This window comes from Macrobrachium rosenbergii, chromosome 13 (genome assembly GCF_040412425.1).
Source record: "Macrobrachium rosenbergii isolate ZJJX-2024 chromosome 13, ASM4041242v1, whole genome shotgun sequence".
Taxonomy (NCBI): Eukaryota; Metazoa; Arthropoda; class Malacostraca; order Decapoda; family Palaemonidae; genus Macrobrachium; species Macrobrachium rosenbergii.
Window position 1 is genome coordinate 4332658 of NC_089753.1, and position 20138 is coordinate 4352795.

The window sequence follows — 20138 nt, forward strand, 5'->3', positions numbered from 1 at the left end:
ATATGTAACATATGTTTATTTGCTTTGTATACTGTAGTTTTATAGATAAACATGATGTTACTTTGTTATTAATTTTTTCATATTTTCCATGCTATAATTACAACATTTCTATAGTAAATTAAGTAAAAATTTGAAAGAATACTTATCGATTCCCAGTCTTTTCTGAAAGCTTGGAGTGATGGGGGTTTGTAATCTAACTGTCAGTTATCTTGACATATTGACCATGAAGGGGAGGAAGTGTTGCCCAATAACGGTAAAAAATATTGCCTACTTGGTGGTCAAAATAACGCTACAAAGGATACTGAAAAATCTCTCTCTCTCTCTCTCTCTCTCTCTCTCTCTCTCTCTCTCTCTCTCTCTCTCTCTCTCTCTCTCTCTCTCTCAAGGATACTCAGAATGTGAGAGATGGATAGATAGATAGATAGATAGAAAGGGAGAGTGGTTGATAGAAAGATATACTCTCTCTCTCTCTCTCTCTCTCTCTTCTCTCTCTCTCTCTCTCTCTCTCTCTCTCTCTCTCTCTCTCTCTCTCTGTTATTAGCTGGAAGGGTTAGGAGTATATACATATATATTTTTAAGGGTAAAATGTTTAAGATGACTTGGAAATAATATTAATAATATCATTTCAAAGATCAATAGAGTAACAGGATAATAGTTTAAGGTATATTTGATGTAGGATGCTAGTTTAAGGTATACATTTGGCATTTAAACTTTCAAGATAGGCTGTTATAAGCGTCTTTAGAGGTGGGTGTTAACTGTTTGCAGATTTCAACTATTGGTGAGGGTTTGGCATGCATCCCCCGTGAATCCAGGGGTTTGCTGTATATGTGAAAGGTAACATATAAGCCTGTCCGTATTTTTCTTATGTTTTCAATTTCTTGATTACATCCTAAACTTTCATTAAAGATATTTTTAAGTAGGTTTAAAACCCAGTGTAACAGGAATTGATATTCATTAAGCTTTAGCATATATACAGACTAGGCTTATAATATAAAATATATCTCACCTAGGCTAACGCATGAATATACATCAGGCAAAATAAGTAAATTTTCATTATCTGGGTTTTACTGGATGCCAGCAGTGCAGTCTTCCCTGTTGGTCTTTGCAAAATGTCTTCTCGTCACAAAATATAAGTTTCCCAAAACTGTTCTCTCTTGGATAGATATTTGAGCGCAAAACCTATACAGTGGTCCTTATGAGTCTGTGTAAGTAGTAGAGGCTTGACTGCAGGTCTTCTACATAGAAGACCAGCTTCTCAAAACTGATGTCTTACAGTGTCAGCTGATATTTGAATACAGGTTTCCCATTTTACTGAAAATGGATGCTCATTTATAAAGTTAGTCAACTCTTTGTCTTCTGCAGTTGTGCAGCGGTCTCCCAGATCCAAGATAGCTTTTCAGTCCTTCTCCTTCATTGTATCATTTTAGCCATTGTTTTGTTGATGTTAAGATATCGGCTATGTCTTTTTTAGAATATCTGGCGAGATGTACTGTATAGCTCTCTGAGTTGGCGGTGATGTTTCCGGTTTTGGTGGGGTAGCTTCAACCATGTTTGACAGATGACTGGACGTTGGACACAGACAGTTGACGTCTGGTTAGACCATACCCACACCTACATCTCCAATATGTTCAGTACATTAAATCATTACTATGGTGGCTAAAAAGTCAAATTCTTGAAGTATTTACATCTTTTCATATTTACCATAATTAAGAATTACTGTGTTAATGTTTTTATAATGATCTAGCTGATATTTTGATAAAAAAAATATAGCACTGATACTTTAAAACCATGCTTAGTGAACTGTATCTTTTTTTGAGCGAATTTGCCAAAATGTTTCATCATTGCAACATAGCATCATTAGAAATGTGAAGGTAAGAGTTGCCAGTTGGTGACTTTTGAACGAAAATCACTGAAATCGTGTCATACAACTTTTGCTGCATGCTGTACACGAAAGCATTTTAAAAATTCATTTAAGTAAAATATAATATAAGTTGGTTATCAGTTTAAAAAATATGTGTACTGACTACTTTATATAAAAATTTCTTTTCAGAAATTGTTAATGAAAAGCAGAAAGCTTATGTTGAACCGAGCAAAGAAAAGCCAAAGTCATGGAGTTTTAAAGAGAAACCTGTTATTCCTCCTCAGCCTCTTGCTAAGTTGGATGCAAAGTTGGTCCCCTATTATTCCACAAAGTTAAAAAGCAAGACATATGCCTCAATCCCATTTAATTATGATGAAAGTGAGAGCACACCTTCAAGCCGAGCATCACTGAAAAAAGCAAATTCAGGAAAAAGTGTGTCTACCTCAATTGCACAGGATACTCTTGAGAAAGATAACATTTCAGTCTCTACTAGAAATTCAAGATACCCAGGAGTGGATTCCAACAGAATATCTGAACTGAGGGAATCTCGCTGGCCTTCACGCAGATCCCCATCCCCTGAAGATTCCAGCAGGTCTCCATTGAGGGAATCTCGAAGATCCCCAGCATCAAGTAGGAGTTCCCACAGATCTCCTGGACGGGACTTAAAGAGATCTGGGTCCCCCCATGCTTCATCCAGGGATTCTCAGAAGAAAAGAAGACTTTCACCTTATGGACATTCTGGGTAAGTTTCTTATTGTCTGTTTTTTAGGAAAATGGCAGCATAGATGTATAATAATTTTGTAGCAGTTAAAGTGTAAATATTCCCCTTCAGATTTACATCATGCTCTTCCTTCTGTTCAGTTGCCTTCTGATTTACAGCAGATATATACTGTAGCCTGTAAATTCTTTCTTTCAATGTAGACTTAAGCCTTTGGAGGATTTTATATGTAAAAAGTGATATGATTGAAAAATCTTGCCATGGTTAAGACAATGTTGTTATAATGAAACAAATTTCAATACAAATTCATTAATAATAATTAGCCTTATTCTGTGTGAAATAGACCCAGCTGCACTAACAGTACAGAAAATTATGGGTAGTGGGGTTGCATGAATGCATATCATTATAAAAGATTTTGTTATACAAAGCCAATTAATTGTAATTAGCCAGTCACAGTGTAGGAGGAAGGTGGAAAAAAAAAAGTCCCAAAGAGAATAGAAGACCCAGATGCCAGAAGTCCAATTCGCTTAGACAGTGAACAGTGAAACATCATCATTCTTAGAAGTCAAGGTAGTTTCCTAATTGATGAATGTAAGAGAGGTAGTAACCCCAGATAGTACCTACGATTAAAGGCAAGCACTTCAAAGAAACAACACTGCTTCTGCTACCTCAGATCTGTAGCTTATGACCAGCTGTGATAATCAGATGTGAGAGAAACTTCCATAGTTACTATGCCACAGACAGAGATAAGAGAAGGTGGAAGAAACTTAACAAAGCCAAAGGACTGCTCTAAAAGGAGGATGTCTGAACTTCAAGGTCACTGATCTTGATTAGTGCAAAGGCAGTCGAAAGCAGCACAAAGAGAGGTCTTGAGACCATTTCCAGGACTTGTAAGAAAGGACAAACAAAAACAAAAAGGCTGGAGGTATAGTGCAAAAGTCTCATAGGGAACAAAAGAAACAGTCCAAGAATGGCCCCTCACTTGAAGGTGATTGGCTATGAACTCCACGCCAAATGGAGCCCATGAAATGCTTAGAAGAGGCAGTTGGAAACAGGAACAGAGCTTTTCTAGGATAAAACAGAACATTTCTAACAGGAGCCAAAAAAGTGACAAGTGAGACTGTCAAGAAGGAAATGTAGGTTCAGGGAAGCTCCTTGGAATTGCTGGAGCCAAACCCGAAAAAGCGTGAAAAATTCTGTCACTATTGAGAGAGTGTTCCTTCTGAAGGAAGCCTGAAGAGAGAGCATTCAAAGACTCATGAAAAGAGGAACAAAAGCAAACCAACATTCTTATAAGAGAAGAATTTTGGTTGTCATGGGAACCAAAGACCAGTTTGTAAAGGGTGTCATGCTCTTCATGTACTCATACTCTATGAGACTGTACCTGATAACCCACATAAAAGTTGTTGTCACACCCTCCACATAGCTGCTCTATAAGACTAAATCATCACTTGAGTAAATGCAGAAATGAAAACATTGTGGAAGAGGCTGATCCAAAAGACACATTTCATGTGAACTGATATCAAAATCATAAACAGCAATAACAGAAAAGTCAGAATCCTTATATTTTTTTTATTATTTTTGATCATAGTTTTACTTTTCAATTCTTTTATCTTTTTTAATTTTTAATTACTTTACCATTAATATTTTAGGTTTTTTAGTTTATTTTTGATCACCATTTAAATAGAAAATGAGGGGTAATTATAATTATCCAAGGCTTCAGAATAGCTGGAGCTTCCAAACCTGTCTGGACCACCCAAGCAGGAAAAGTGCAAAGATAACCTACCATCTGTGGACTGGACCATGGCAACAACAGTGCAAGCCACTGAGCCTTACTGATAGTCAGAATTTGCAAACATACCTAGCCAGGGCATCCCTACTTGCATTGTGGATCTTCACAGCCATCCGAAGGAAGAAACCATTGCAAGGTAAGGAACTGAAGACATGATGATACAGAAGTTAAGGCATCACAAACATGCTGGGTAAATCAAGTCACGATGAAGACTCCATGACAAGTGAGGAAATTTTCTTCTCTCCCTTACTAATCACAGACAGCCACAACAGAGAAATGGTAGGTCATAGCACCAATGAAGCAACTTGGAACAGGGCAGGGTCTAAATCTTAGCAATTCAGCTCTTGAACAAGATGAACTTTGCTTGCTGCTCTAACAAGACGGGTATAAGAGGATTATGTTGTAAAAAAAGAAAAGCCATAGAAGGACAGATCAACACAGGGATGAAAAAGGCAGCAATTGGCTCTCCAGTACCCTCTTAGAAAAAGTCAAGATCATTGGCACAAACCAATATGCTGGAAGGTGCAAGTAGTAAACCCACCGGATTTGCGTTCTTACAATTCGCGGGCTAAGCTATTCGTGGAAAGTTCTGTGGAACCTATCTATAAATTATTCGCGGGAAAACTCACCCATTCACGGATTTTTTTGTGGAGCAATATTCTGTATTTTCATATTATTTTTGTGACTAAATACTGTGCTGTATGTACATATACATTTTATGATAAAATAATGATTTACAGTACTAATTTTCAAATATTAATATTAGGTTTAATAAGATTAAATAATAACATTAAATATTAAAAATAATAATTCTCTCTCTCTCTCTCTCTCTCTCTCTCTCTCTCTCTCTCTCTCTCTCTCTCTCTCTCTCTCTCTCTCTCTCTCTTTCTGACTGAGATGGAAGAATTTTTATGCATATGTATGTTTATTTGTTTTGTATGATATATAAATGATTTACTAATTTCCAGATATTAATATTAATGTAAACACAGCAAAATATCAATTCATTAAAGAAAATATAGTGAATTAGTAAGATTTTAGTTCAGTCCCTGATCTTTTTCTGTATCAGACTTAGGTGGAGGGATGAAAGCGTAACTGTCATCTTAAAAAAAAAAAAAAGATTAGCACCTGCCCGAAGAGTCAGTCTCTCTCTCTCTCTCTCTCTCTCTAGATTTTCTCTCTCTTTCTCATGCTCTTTTGATAAAAAAATTTGTATAGTAAGCTAGTTTTAAAAGACCACTGAGCTGATTAACAGCTCTCCTAGGGGACTGGGGAAAAGGATTACACTTATTTTCACTGGCTAAGAACCAATTGGTTACTTAGCAACGGGACTCTACAATTTATTGTGGAATCTCAACTCTCTCTCTCTCATTATCTCTCTGCTCTCTCTCTCTCTCTCTCTCTCTCTCTCTCTCCAAATGAATTTGGATATCACCAGAAATAAATTCCTCTAACTCTTCATCAGCTCAGAATGTGGAGATGGAACTATAGATAGAAATGGAGAGTGGTTGATAGAAAGATATACTCTCTCTCTCTCTCTCTCTCTCTCTCTCTCTCTCTCTCTCTCTCTCTCTCTCTCTCTCTCTCTCTCTCAAGGATACTCAGAATGTGAGAGATGGATAGATAGATAGATAGAAATGGAGAGTGGTTGATAGAAAGATATCTCTCTCTCTCTCTCTCTCTCTCTCTCTCTCTCTCTCTCTCTCTCTCTCTCTCTCTCTCTCTCTCTCTCTCTCTCTCCAAAGGATACTCAGAATGTGAGAGATGGATAGATAGATAGATAGAAATGGAGAGTGGTTGATAGAAAGATATACTCTCTCTCTCTCTCTCTCTCTCTCTCTCTCTCTCTCTCTCTCTCTCTCTCTCTCTCTCTCTCTCTCTCTCTCTTATTGGCTGGAAGGGTTAGAAATGCACGATGCGTTTATATTTTTAAGGGTAAAATGTTTAAGATGACTTTGAAATGATTGATAATATAATTTCAAAGATTAATACAGTAATAGGATAAAAGCTTAAGGTGTATATGGTGTAGGATGGTAGTTTAAGGTATACATTTGGTATTTGAAATTTCAAGATCGGCAGTTAGAAGCATTTTTAGAGATGGGTGTTAACTATTCGCTGGGGATCTGGTATGCATCCCCTGCAAATATGGGGGGTTTACTGTACATAGAAAGAGGCCAAAGAACATAGCTGCAAGGATAATTGAAGGGCAGTGTGCAGACTTAAACAAAGGGCCCAGTACAGGAATGTGCAGACTTAGCCAAAAAGCAACAAAACACCATCATGAGCTGGAGGAATTGGATGAGCAAACTTATGTCTCTTACGTCCAACTTACTAAAGAAGTCATTCATTCCAGTCCCCTGATGTCTCTCAGAAACCCAAAGTATCTAATGATGGTCACTATCCTAAATGCCAGAGGATTGGGCAAGGCAAATATTCATCCATAAGTCCACAGTAGTGTGAACATTATCACTGATCCTCAGACAATCTCCAAAACAACCCAAGATCAGTCAGAGGATCCATTGTTAAGTGCCATCATCTTTATCAGACAGAAGGGAAGAAAGGTGATTGGCAGTGAAAGTGGAAGGGAACCTATGTTGAGGAATGGGATTTGAAATGTTGCAAAGAAATTCAGAACTAAGATTCCATACTGGAAGGCACTGAGACCCAATTTCTCCAAGGAGGAAGAGGTAGGAAGGACAACAAAGCGTTAACTTTCCCAGGAATTTCTACCTCCAATTAACCTTCATTGAAGGCAGCAATCAGAAGCAGATTTCACCCTCAAGAACACACAATTGAAAGGAAAGGGCAAAGACTAAGGAAATTTGACAAATATCCGGTAAGGATTTAGAATTTTTTATGCTATACCATATAAATACACAGCCTGTGTGTATTGTAGTTTACATCAGTGTGATGCATACACATACATAAATGCACACACACATACATATGCTCTCAGTCAGAGACACTGATGGACAAGAAAAGTATATGTAACATGGCTTTGCAGTTTATACTGATACTATTTCATAATCTGTTCAAGTTTTTTCAGTTTGCTGCTATTTTAACCTAGGAAAACCTAATTTGTTATTTAGATTAATGAATGGAAAAAGCATAAAACAAAGTATTTTTACAAAAAATTAAGCAAAAATGACATGAGACAATTGAAGCAGATGAAGGCCACCCAAGTCTTCCCATTCAGCTCTCATGGCCTTCCCACCCCATAAGCACTTACCCTGGTTTCCTCATCCACGCAGAAGCAATAAACAAAATGACATTAAAGTGATGTTGATGTTTTTTTTTATAGTGTAGCTGTGTTTCGTCCTCAGAAGAGTTACTCTTACGGTTCCTCAGGGCTCCATAAGGCAGATCAACCACTCTCAAAGAATTCTCTTATAGTGGTTCTTAGCCAGAATAGTGTTTGTTGGCACAGTGATAGAATATAAAGGACTCAAGAAAAGAGGGAATTGTCTCTTGTGTACAGTGACTGTTTCTGCTTTCCCTTCATCCTGCTCACAAAGATGTGGCAACAACTTATATTTCTTCTATTGTCCCCATTACACTTGTGCTCTGTGCCAGTGTTGATTGTCCCAGGGTTTTTCTCTCAAAATTTTTTGTCTCCGAGTACTTTTTTCAATCATCATGGAGAATTCCTCATAAGAAGGAGGCTAAGTACATAGTTTTAAGACCCAGTGAAAAGGTTTGCTTCCCTGTATTTTTAACGGGTAGGATTATATTTGCTAAAATTTGGAGACAGTAGGTCTCCCACAAGGTGAGAAGTTAAGATTAGATGACTGGGCTATACTATAAGTGCCGTCCTGTTTTTCATGTCTAACAAAGTGATAATTAGCAAAAATGCAACAATATTAGACAATTTTATTATTGAGACTCGTTAGTCAGTGACTTATTTAACATTGATAGATAATTTGAGGTTACCCAAAGGTAAATTGTGTTAGCCTGACTTTTTAATTACAATATATAGCCATGATAGTAGTTGCCAGTTGAGCTTAACTTACAAACTACAAACCTTGGTGTTTGCTAAAGGCCAGTTTTTCCTTTGTAGTGTTTTATAATAAAACTAAATGGATTTTGTGATAGAGAAAGTTCCCCAGTTATCCTAAATATTGGGGGCCTTTTCAAGTGTTAAATACATGCATGCAGGTCTACTTTTTAGCCAATAGTGGTATCACAGATATTAAGAAAAATTCTTGTAATGCTTGTCTCTTTGATATGGGAATATAAAAAGTACATTTTTGTGGTGGTGATCTTTGCTAAACAAATTAAGATCTTAGATATACTGATTTTTTTATAAATTTTGTACAATAATTAATAATTTAAATTATGTACAGTCATGTACAAAAGTCTCAGTACTCTCAGTCTAGATATTCTGACAAATTATCAACCTAGAAAGTAACATCTGGCAACTAAGGCAGTGAAGGTGCTGCAGGCAGCAGAGTTGCCATGAAGTGACTGATTTAAAGGGATGCATTATCTTTGAAATGATCATAGTGGCTTACTTTTAATTTCAGGCTCTGATTTGTTTTAACTTGAAAAAAAGCTAAAATGACAAAAAGCAAAGCCTGTACTTTATCAATTATGTATGGTTTCAATTTTCAAGAACTCATAAAGAATTAAATTTCATTACTAGATCTGTTGGTCAGAAACACTTGTATGTATTAATTTATTCATTGTTAGGCATAGCCCTTATACCCCAGACTTATAATGTTTAGCCTAATTGAAATACTTATATACAATACTGCTGCCATAACCAATGCTTGATATTTGTGTTTGACTCAATATCAGACGATAGAGCTACTCTGAAGTATGTGAAGTTATATATCAATTGAAAGCTAATGCTTTGAATATCCTGATACATTATAACAAATAACTCTATATGCAAAGAATCTGATGTAAGAAAATGGTAAAGTTGAAGTAGATTTGAAAAAATTATTATTTTTTTTTTTCAAAATTTACTTTGAATGACCATATAATGTCTTTATAGTTAATTTTCAGTAGTGTTATGGGTATTAAATTGTAAGGTAAATAACATCCTTTCATTTGAAGCCTAGTGTTTCATTTTATTTTGAAAAACAGTGAACCATTCAGGGCAAATTCCCCAATCACATTTTGGGCAGAAAAAAGGGATTTTGACAAAGGAAAAATCTATTTCTGAGGAAGGCCCCGTGTCACCCAGTGAAATAGGCCTTTGACCCTGAGGCGTTTGCGAACTCGCTTTTCGAGAGGTTCTCGGCGGAGGTCGAGTTGAAGCTCTCCCAAATATCGGAGAAGCTTCACAGCCATGATAACATACTGGCGGGAATGGCTCGCCCCGGCGGAGCCAAACCGCAGTATGATATCCCTGACACGGCTGATCTCCCTCCCTTCGATGTCGGGAACCCTTGGCGTTTTGCTCTTCGTGCCATTCGGCACGAAGACACATTGACAGTTGAAGGTCTTGGCACGAGACGTTTAGAGGAACTAGAGTTTTTCCCTCCCGATCTCCTGCCTCCTTACCCAGGCTTCGTGAGGCTGACGGAGGAAGCCTGGGTACGTTCGGACAAGGTCCCTAGAGAGACGGTGATCTTCCCTAGGGACCAAGCTCAGTCGACTCTCCTGCCCACTCTTACGGAGTGGCAGGCAGAGAACACCAAGCTTACACCTTTCAAGGGCAACTACACCATGTTCGCCCTAGGTGATAAGTTGCCTACTCCCTGCATAAACAAAGTGGCTCTGGCTACGGCTCGAGCATGCTTTGAAGGCAACCCTTTGCCTCAATTAAGGGAGACAGACTCCACATCCCTGGTATTCCCAGGGGGTGAGGAGTTCTGGAGGGACGCCCTGTCCACCTTTACTGTGGGAAAGCTGGACGCTTACTGTGCGTCTACTCAGTTCAGCGAGCAGCTTCCTAAGCTCCCGGAAGCCTTGCTAAAGACAGAATTTGAGGCCTGGACTAGGCTAGGCCGGTCCTTGAACTCCGTCTGCCTCACAGAAGCGACTGCCGTCTCCTGTGCAGATGAGCCCTTCTTCCAGGTTCTGGCTAAATCCCTGTTAGCAGGGTTTCAGTCAGACCTATATGACTTTATGGTGGCTAAGCTGGAGTGTAGGAGATTCATCTTTGCTGAGGCCACCATACGTCATGAGCCTAACAAGCTCATGAAGAGCTCTATCTGGGGCCCTAACCTTTTCCCAGAGGAAGACGTAGCCAGTGTGCTGAGCGAGGCTACTAGAGCCAACCAAAGTCTTCGCTCCCGTTGGGATATCTCAGCTTACAAGCGCAAGACCCCAGAATCTGGCGGCTCCCAGGCTAAGTCTGGTAAACGGTTCAGGAGACACAAGAGGCCTCATCATCAGACGGTTGTTCAAGCTGTCCCGGTCTCGGCAGTGGCCCAGCCCTCCACCTCTAAGGCTCATCCCCAACAATACGTGCTGGTCCAACCAGCTCAATCCCTTGCTGCACCCTCGTACGTCGCCTCACCAGCGTACAATCCTACCTATGAAGGCCGTGGGTTCTTTCACGGCCTTAATAGGAGTGCAAGGGGGGGAAGAGGTCGGACCCCTTACAGAGGCAAGTCTAACACCGCCCCAAGAGGTAAACCTGGACGTGGTAGAGGAAACAAACCCGCTTCCTCCCACTGAGAACAGTCAGGTAGGTGGTCGTCTTTACTGGTTCAGAGACCAGTGGTCCTTCAGTCCTTGGGCACACAGCATTGTGTCCAAAGGTCTGGGTTGGAGCTGGACCAAGGACCCCCCTCCCCTGATCAGGTTTTACCAGCCACCCTCCAGAGTCCTACAAGACTATGTGGCAGAACTGCTCAACAAGCGAGCAATAAAGAAAGTAAGGCACCTCAAATTTCAAGGCAGGTTGTTCACTGTTCCAAAGAAAGACTCCAGTCAGCAAAGAGTGATTCTGGATCTGTCGGCGTCTAAATCATTATATAAAATGAGACAAATTTCGCATGCTTACGGTGGCGCAGGTGCGGACTCTACTTCAGCGTGAGCCGTCACCACCTCTATCGATCTTTCAGACGCTTATTATCACGTCCCGGTTGCGCGGAGCTTCTCTCCGTTCCTGGGTTTCAGACTGGAAACAAGCCTACTCCTTCAGGGTCATGCCTTTCGGTCTAAATATTGCCCCCCAGAATATTTACAAAGCTGGCGGACACGGTAGTACAGCAACTCCGGTCCCGAGGGATATCCCTAGCAGCGTACCTAGACGATTGGATAATTTGGGCACCAACAGTTCTAGAATGCCGGAAGGCCACGGCCACGGTCATCAACTTCCTGGAGTCGTTAGGCTTTCAACTGAACAGAGAGAAGTCCCGCCTGACTCCGGAGTCCCGGTTTCAGTGGCTGGGCCTCCAGTGGGATCTGTCCTCGTACACGTTATCCCTTCCGCCGCCCAAGCGGAAGGAGATAGCTTCCCTTACCAGGAAATTTCTGAGAGACAAAGCAGCATCCCGCTGGGCCCAAGAAAGAATCCTCGGTTCCCTTCAATTTGCCTCAGTGACGGACCTGCTCTTAAAAGCAAAATTAAAGGACATAAACAGAGTGTGGCGGAGTCAAGCCAATATCAGGCTCAGAGACAAGGTCTCCTCCATCCCCCGGATTTTAAAGGCGAGACTGCGGCCTTGGTCCACAGTCAGCGGCCTGTCCAAGACAGTCCCGCTTCAGTTCCCTCCTCCGGCGCTGGTGGTTCACACGGACGCCTCATTAAGCGGCTGGGGAGGGTATTCGCCAAAACAAAAAGTACAAGGAACGTGGTCTACAATGTTTCAACGGTTCCATATAAACACCTTGGAAGCTATGGCGGTATTTCTAACCTTAAAGAAAATCTGCCCCCAGCCGGATTCATATCAGACTGGTGTTGGACAGCGCCCGTGGTAGTTCATTGCATCAACAGGGGCGGCTCCAAATCAAGTCGTGTAAACCAGGTTATGGTAGCTATTTTCTCCCTGGCGAACAAGCACAGCTGGCATCTGTCAGCCACCCACCTAGCGGGGGTACGGAACGTGGTGGCGGATTCCCTGTCCAGAACCACTCCGTTGGAGACGGAGTGGTCTCTGGACGGAGAGTCTTTCAATTGGATTTGCCGCCGGGTTCCGGGTCTCCAAGTGGATCTGTTCGCGACGGAGAGCAACTTCAAGCTTCCCTGTTATGTGGCCCCGAACCTGGACCCTCAGGCTTATGCCACGGACGCAATGACCATAGACTGGAACAATTGGGAGAAGATTTACCTGTTTCCCCCAATAAACTTGCTGTTGAAAGTACTGCACAAACTCAGGTCATTCAAAGGTCAACTGGCCCTGGTAGCCCCTTATTGGCCGAAGAGCAACTGGTTCCCTCTACTTCAGGAACTCGTGTTGCAGAGTCATCGGATTCCCAATCCCAGACTGACCCAAGTAGTACAAACCAAGACTGTGTCAGCTTCCTTAAGAATTCAGAATGCCCTAGTTTTATGGACTTTATAAAGTTCGCTGCTCAAAGGGGAACAAACATTGACCCGTTAACACTCTGTTTTAGAATCAGACAAGAGAGATTCTACTCTCAGACAATATGACTCAGCAGTCAAGAAATTGGCTTCCTTTTTGAAGGCATCTGAAGCTCAAACCATGACTACTAACCTAGCAGTTACCTTCTTTAGATCATTGTTTGAAAAGGGCCTTGCCCCGGCCACTATTACCACAGCTAAGTCAGCCCTGAAGAGGGTATTTTTATATGGTTTTAAAATTGACCTTATAGATTCTTACTTTTCATCTATCCCTAGAGCATGCGCTCGTCTGAGACCCGTATCGCGCCCACATTCTGTTACGTGGTTCCTCAATGATGTTCTTAAGTTAGCATCTGAGATTGACAACTCACAATGCTCTTATTTGGATCTGTTAAGGAAAACCTTATTTCTGATTAGCTTGGCTTCAGGTGCCAGAATTTCAGAGCTGTCGGCTCTCTCTAGAGGTGATGATTTTGTTAGTTTCCTCCCGTCCGGAGAAGCCCTCCTTTCTCCTGACCATAGATTTTTAGCTAAAAATGAGGACCCTCAACACAGCTAACACAAATGTTTGGCAAAAAGATTGTCTTTTTTTTTTAAACAAACCCTTTTGAATGAAATCCAGTTGTTCATTGCTTTGCCAAACATTTTCCTTCACAATGAAACACACAAAACATTTCTGAATCACAGGAAGCCATTATATCCATAAATTTTAGTGTTTAAAGCCAAAACATTGCATAAAATATATCGCTAGCGAGTTCCAGTCACACAGCAGCAAAATTAGTCTCCTAAAGCAGCCACATTCAAGACCAAAAAATAAGCTAATCATCTGATTGGTTGCTACTTTATGACATGGAATCAGATAGCCAATGGTAAGGAAGCACTGTAGTGACGTTTTAAGGCCAGCAAAATTGCCTAGTGGGGACGTGAGAGCAGCAAGTTTGAACAGAACTTTAGAGAGCCATGAACGTGGCCTCACGAAGTCTACTGGTAAAGCCTTGATCATGGCCTCATGGAGTATAAGGGTTAATGCTTACTTGTCTTGCATATAAGTATTGTTGGAAGTCTGTTGTTATTTAACCGAGTCATAAAGAATAAAAGGAACAAAAACACAATAAATCACTTAAGAATTTTATTGAAATATGAAACATGAAATGTTGTGAGAAACTAAATATAAATTATAATAATCAATTCAGTCATGTGAGAACAAAATGAAAATATGAAGCATAAAAAGGTAATCTCTTTCTCTCTTAGTTAACAACCGTTAATCAAATAATTTAATTTTCCTTCTATGTCTTGCACATTATGATAGTGAATAAAAGTAAATACAGCAGCAGGTCCCCCTTAATCGTGGGGTTAAGGAACCACAACCACCCGCATTAAGGTAAAACACCCCTCAGAAAATGCTTATAACTGCCTATTTTATTAGTTCTAATACCAAAGACCCCCCTCCTCTAAAAATGCTTATAACTGGCTATTTTAATAGTTCAAACACCAGTTATACCTAGCACCAGTTATATCTGGTGTGTCCACCTCTTTGGAGGCTGTTCCAGCTGTAACTGGCACTCATGCCTCCTAGGAGGCTACATTATCTGTATCTGGTGCTTGTATCTCCCTGGATCCTGCACCAGCTCCGACTGGTGCTCCTGATGCTTCAGAGGGTGCACCAATTGTGTCTGACACTTCCACCTCTCCTTTGGCACTTTGTCTGGTGCTCATGAGCTTGATATTCCTCTAACAAAGATGCCCAACACCCATGAGACTGGGGAGGCTTTGCCATTGGCAGCAGATTCCTCCTCCATGGAAACAGCACCATCATCAACCTTAAAATAGAAGGCAACCATAAACAATCAGTCTCCTGGAAAAAGGCAAGAGCAATGCATTCAAGTGAAACCACTGATGAATTTAAATCCCTTCTTCAACAGCTACCATATAGCCCTTTATTATTGTGGGAGACATGAATAGCAGAAACCCTCTTTGAGGTGATATCATTACCAATCAAAGGGGAAATTGCCTCAGTTCTATCACAGAAAGTGAAAATTTGGGAATAGTAAACAGGGGGAAGTCTACACACATTTTTATGTTCAAACAGGCACATTGTCAGCAATTGACTTATCTATGTGCAGTGATGACTGCCTTATTGACTTCAACTGGAGAGTGATAAATAATAGATTTACCAGAGAACATTTTCCAGTAGTAATGAATGTATCTTCAAATCCTCCATCTTCATGGCTACTAATTGGAACACTGGCAAAGCTCATAGGGCAACATTCCAGTGTCACAGCTCAATAAATGACTCAGCAGATAGTGTTCCCACTGTATTTGATACTCTTGACTGTTTCAGTAGATATATTCTCAGCTGATCTTCAATTAATACCTATGACTTCAGGCATATTTACTCACTGACCAATTCCCTGGTGGACTCATAAATGCCAGGAAGCTCAGAACTATGAGGCCAGCTTTCACCTGATATTGCAGACAAAAATGTGAGCATTATCGTATTGAATTTTGAAAAGCAAGAGCTAATTTCTGCATGGAAATTGAAAAGGCACGAAAGGAATCTTGGACAATTTTCATATCCTCATTAAATTTAAAAACACCTCTGACATTAGTTTGGAAGAATTAGAAAAATAGCAGGCAGATTTACTCCTTGTCAACCCCAGTTATCAAGATCAGTGGTTATGAAGTAGCAGATCTCCACTTAGTCACAAATGAGTTTGCTAATTATTTTGCTAATGTTGCAAAGAAAAATGATGAGAGATCCTATTCAGCTCTAAGAAAACTATTGGAACAAGTAGGCATTGATATCAATACAGGCAGTTAACGGTGCCATTAAGCTGGTCATTAGTGGTATTATCGCCAATTTTTGGTTAGTGGCGCTCAGCCGGGAACGGAACCCCCACTGTTAACCGGGGACTGCCTTACCCCAAGGCATAAACCATACAATGTAACTTTTACTATGAGGGACTTTGCATCCGCCTTAAGTAAATGTAGTGAATCAGCTCCTGGACTGGATGATATAACACATTCAGTGATTAAGTATACTGCTTCAAAGATCAAATTCTTCATATTAAGCCTTATTAACGGAATTTTTCAAGAAAGAATCTTCCTTAAACTATGGGAGACGTTAAAATTACTCCCATTTGTGAAACCAGGGAAAGACCCTTTCAAGATACAATTATTGTTCGATTGCAATGACATGTCTGTGTAAGATCAGGGAAAAAATGGTGAATACACGTTTAATATGGTACTAGGAACGTGCTTAACCCTTATTGGACGGGCATGATCATATAACAAACTGTAACAGGTTTTGAGCAAACGCCGGGCTAAATCTTATGAGTATCAGTATTGAGCGGCACTTGGTTTGGATGAATATAGTGGGAAAAATGCTTATATCATTTCAAATTGCCATAAAGGATTTAAGGCAACTCTAGCCAGCTCAGTACAGGTCTGAATAGGGGATAGAGGTGGATTAGTGTGCCTTGAGACTACGAGGGAGAATGTAGAGCCTTCTCTATCCCAGGATGTCTATTTCTTTGCTCATAAATACAACCAGGTATTGCTGTTGGTTTTAGTTCTTATCTTTTATGATAGTATGTCAGCTATAATTATGATTTTGCAACGAAAAGTGCAAAGAAATATTAGAAAAATATCATGCATACCTTACAAAAAGATACTACATCTTCCCATCTCGGTAAATCTCGTAAATATTTTCCAATAAATGTACTCAGAATTTGTTATTGATTTTAGTTCTTATGTTATGATATTTTGTGAGCTGTAATTATAATTTTACAAAATAAAATCAAATAAATTATTGGAAAAAATGTATAACTTTGTAAAGTTAGCATATTTTTACAAGTGTCTTGAAAAAGAAACCTGGCACATAGTTGTAAATATTCACTTTCAACTTCCCCTGGAAGGTACAGAAAATTTTTTTGAATTTTTTTTTTTACACCTTGTGCATTTACATATCTTCCTCTTTCAGTTGGTGTTTTTTCTTAAACTGGCCAACCTTAAAGTTTGCTTGGTCGGGGGTGTGTCTTACATATTTTAGAAGTATGCACTCCACAATTGATGTGCTGGTTCAAGTGGAATCTTCAGTATACGAAGCTTTTGCTAACAAAATGCACCACATCACTGTTTTCTTTAATCTTGAGGAATATTACACAACATGGATATATGGCATACTGAGGGTTCTTTATGAATGTAAACTGAGGGGCAAGTTGCCATTTTCACCAAGGTTTTTTTTTTAATAGACTGTTTGAGGTTCAAGTTGGAGCAACATTGTCAGATGTATTCAACCAAGAAGAGGGAGTGCCCCAAGGAAGTGTTTTAATAGTAACCTAGTTTGCCTTAGCTATCAATAGGGTATCCAGAATAATTCCCACAGATGTAACTTATACTCTGTTTGTCGATGAGCTTTCACTATCTTTTGCAGCAACAAGGATGGCAGTAGCTGAATGCCAGCATCAGCTATGCATTGATAATGTAGTAAAGTGGGCTGAGATCATAGGCATAGGAGGCAGGGGGGCAAATGCCCCCCCTGGATTGGGAATCTGCTACAATTTGGGCAAATGGGTTGGCATATTCGGGCATTCTGGAGAAGAAAAAAAATTCTGTAACACTGTTGTGGATGTATTTGGCACATGAAAGGGAAGAGACAAAATGTTCTTCTAATTCATCCCCAAATACGCTATAACCTGTACCAGTGTAATACAGATTTTCATTCGTGTTTTTATATCTTTTCTACATGTAGTTGGTGATCTGTAATTCATGCCATATATCATGAAAAATAATGTAAGTATAATCTGTTGATAATATGCTCCTTTATAAGTTGCGTAAGATTTTAAAAGTTGCCCCTGCATTTTATTGTATTTGAGAGAGTTTTAGTACTTTTATAACGCATAAGATATATGCATGAACACTGAATGAAGAATAGAATAGTAGCTACATGGTTTTGCTAAACTTCTTTAAATTCGTAGCTACTGTACATAATTTAACCACTGTTTGGTGTTTATTACACAGATATATGGTGATTTGAAGAAACTCGGAGGGTTTCTGAAATTCGGGCAAATTTGGTGTTGCCCTCCCCAAATAAGTCCCACCTCCTGCGCCTGTGGCTGAGATGAATGGTTTTAGGTTTTCAGTTAGTAAAGTGGTAATCATGCACTTTTGCCATAAAAGAGGAGTCCATCCTGATCCAGATTTATTCATACATGGGCAGAGAATTCCATGTGTTGCTGAAACAAGATTTCTTGGGTTGGTTTTTGATAGCAAGCTGACTTAGATTCCACATCTGAAATATATCAAGACAAAATACTTGAAAGCAATGAATATCCTGAAAGTTCTGTCTTACACTTCCTGGGACACTGACCGAACTTAGATGTTGAGCTATTCAAAGCCCTAGTCTTTCAAAATTAACATATGGGTGGGGAGTCTACACCTCAGCAAAGCCTAATAACCTTAAAATGCTTAATTTAATTGATCAAGGAATGTGACTGACTACTGTACAGGAGCACTTAAATTGTCTCCACTGAGAGCATGCTTGTAGATTGGTGAGATGCCTCTGGATCTTCATTTAACATCTGCTGGTTCCAAACTGGTACAGATTTCAAGAAGTTCCGAAAACCCTAACCAGCATTTGTATCAGAAAGGAAGGGCTTGGCATTTTTAAATCTCACCCCAAGCTACCCACATTTGCTTTTAAGTAAAATGTCCTCAATTAAACATTCCAAGGACAAAGGGGGTATAAATATTCTGTTTTCAACCTGTCCTCAAAAATGCTGTAGATACTTTAATTTGAAAAAGCAAGAATTTTAGCGAGGCACTGAGATTAATATATTTGGAGGGTTTTCTTGAAAGAAAAAATGGAAGATTATCATCTGTTGCACCTATTTTTTACAGCAGAACTGCATGCAATTTTAACCCTGAATCAAAATAGTTTTATTAAATATTGTGACTTGAGAAGTGTTCTTCGCCTTTAGAATGTTTTAACTCCTTATATCCACTGATTTTAGAGATATTGGAATGGCTTTTGTTATTGAAAAGAAGGGGTAAAGAAGCAAATTTTTGCTGGATACCTTCCCATGCTAGGGTTCTCTGGGGAACAAACAAGCTGATCAACTTGCTAAGTCAGCAGTCACCTCTCCAGAACCCAGAAGATGCCTACTACCATAGGGACATATTTCCTCTTGTAGGTCAGAAAATGAAAAATCTCTAGCAGTCCCATTAGGAAAATATTGAAACAAACCAAAAAAATGTTCAGCACTGCATCATCAGTATCTCCTTGGTCATATCCTTATTTGCCAAGACTACAAATGATGCTATGCAGGCTAAGGATTGGACATACAAGACTCACTCATGTGTTCTTGATGTCAGGTAAAAACCATCCATTCTGCGACAGCTGTATTGTCCCCTTGTGTGTGAGACATTTGCTGGTCGAATGTTCCACTCTTGGGAATCTTAAGACAGCTGATTGAGGCCTACTACAAAAATAATTAGGAGAATAAAGGGATTTTGACAAAGGAAAAATCTATTTCTGGGGGAAGACCTGTGTCACCCAGTGAAATGGTTCCAATAGCACTCATTTCTAGGTATAACTATTGCTAAATATACCAGAGAAAAAAGCTATCCATAATGCCGGGGCTACTACCCCCGGATCGATCACCATAATGGTGTTGGTATGCACTAGGGGTGAATGGACTCCACTATCACAGGTCTTAGTCCAATAGATCTCTCTTTCTCAAAGTCCCAAATTTGGGTGTGCCGTACCAAGGATTGCTTCCCACTCACCCACTGGCGTCTGCCACCACGCGACCGCCACGTCATCCCAATATTAGCACCACCAAGCTTGGTATACCACCGGGTGGGAAAGGAAGTGCAGGGATGGGATGGGTCGCTGGACGACACAGGCCTTCCCCAGAAATAGATTTTCCTTTGTCAAAATCCCTTTTCTGGGCTCAAACCTGTCACCTGGTGAAATATCCTTTCTTACATATTTCTAGGTATAAGTATTCTTCGATATACCAGAGAAAAGCTAAACACAATGCAAGTTCTGACCCCTGGATCGAACGCCATTATATGGTGTCGGTATACACAAAGGGTGAGTGGTTGCCACTATCACAGGCCTCCACCCTATAGAGCTCTCCAATTCCAAAACCCCGAAAAGTGAGGAGCCGTTGCATACCTCATCCTCTTCTCCCAGCCAACCACCACCCCGGCCGCCATCTTGTAAACATTCCAATTTAGCACGCCACCAGACACACTGTGTTTTTTCTTTGGTGCCTTG

The 20138-nt window shown here is 40.0% G+C and overlaps 1 protein-coding gene across 1 annotated transcript in view; it reads left to right on the plus strand.

The window, feature by feature from the left end:
* The first annotated feature begins 2034 nt into the window (after nucleotides 1-2034).
* The window catches only part of LOC136844860 (uncharacterized), a 64869-nt gene continuing 46765 nt past the window's right edge, over nucleotides 2035-20138 (plus strand). The window contains exon 1 of the mRNA XM_067114104.1: nucleotides 2035-2603. The gene's annotated coding sequence lies outside the window, so the exon portion shown is untranslated. The remainder of the gene's footprint in view (nucleotides 2604-20138) is intronic.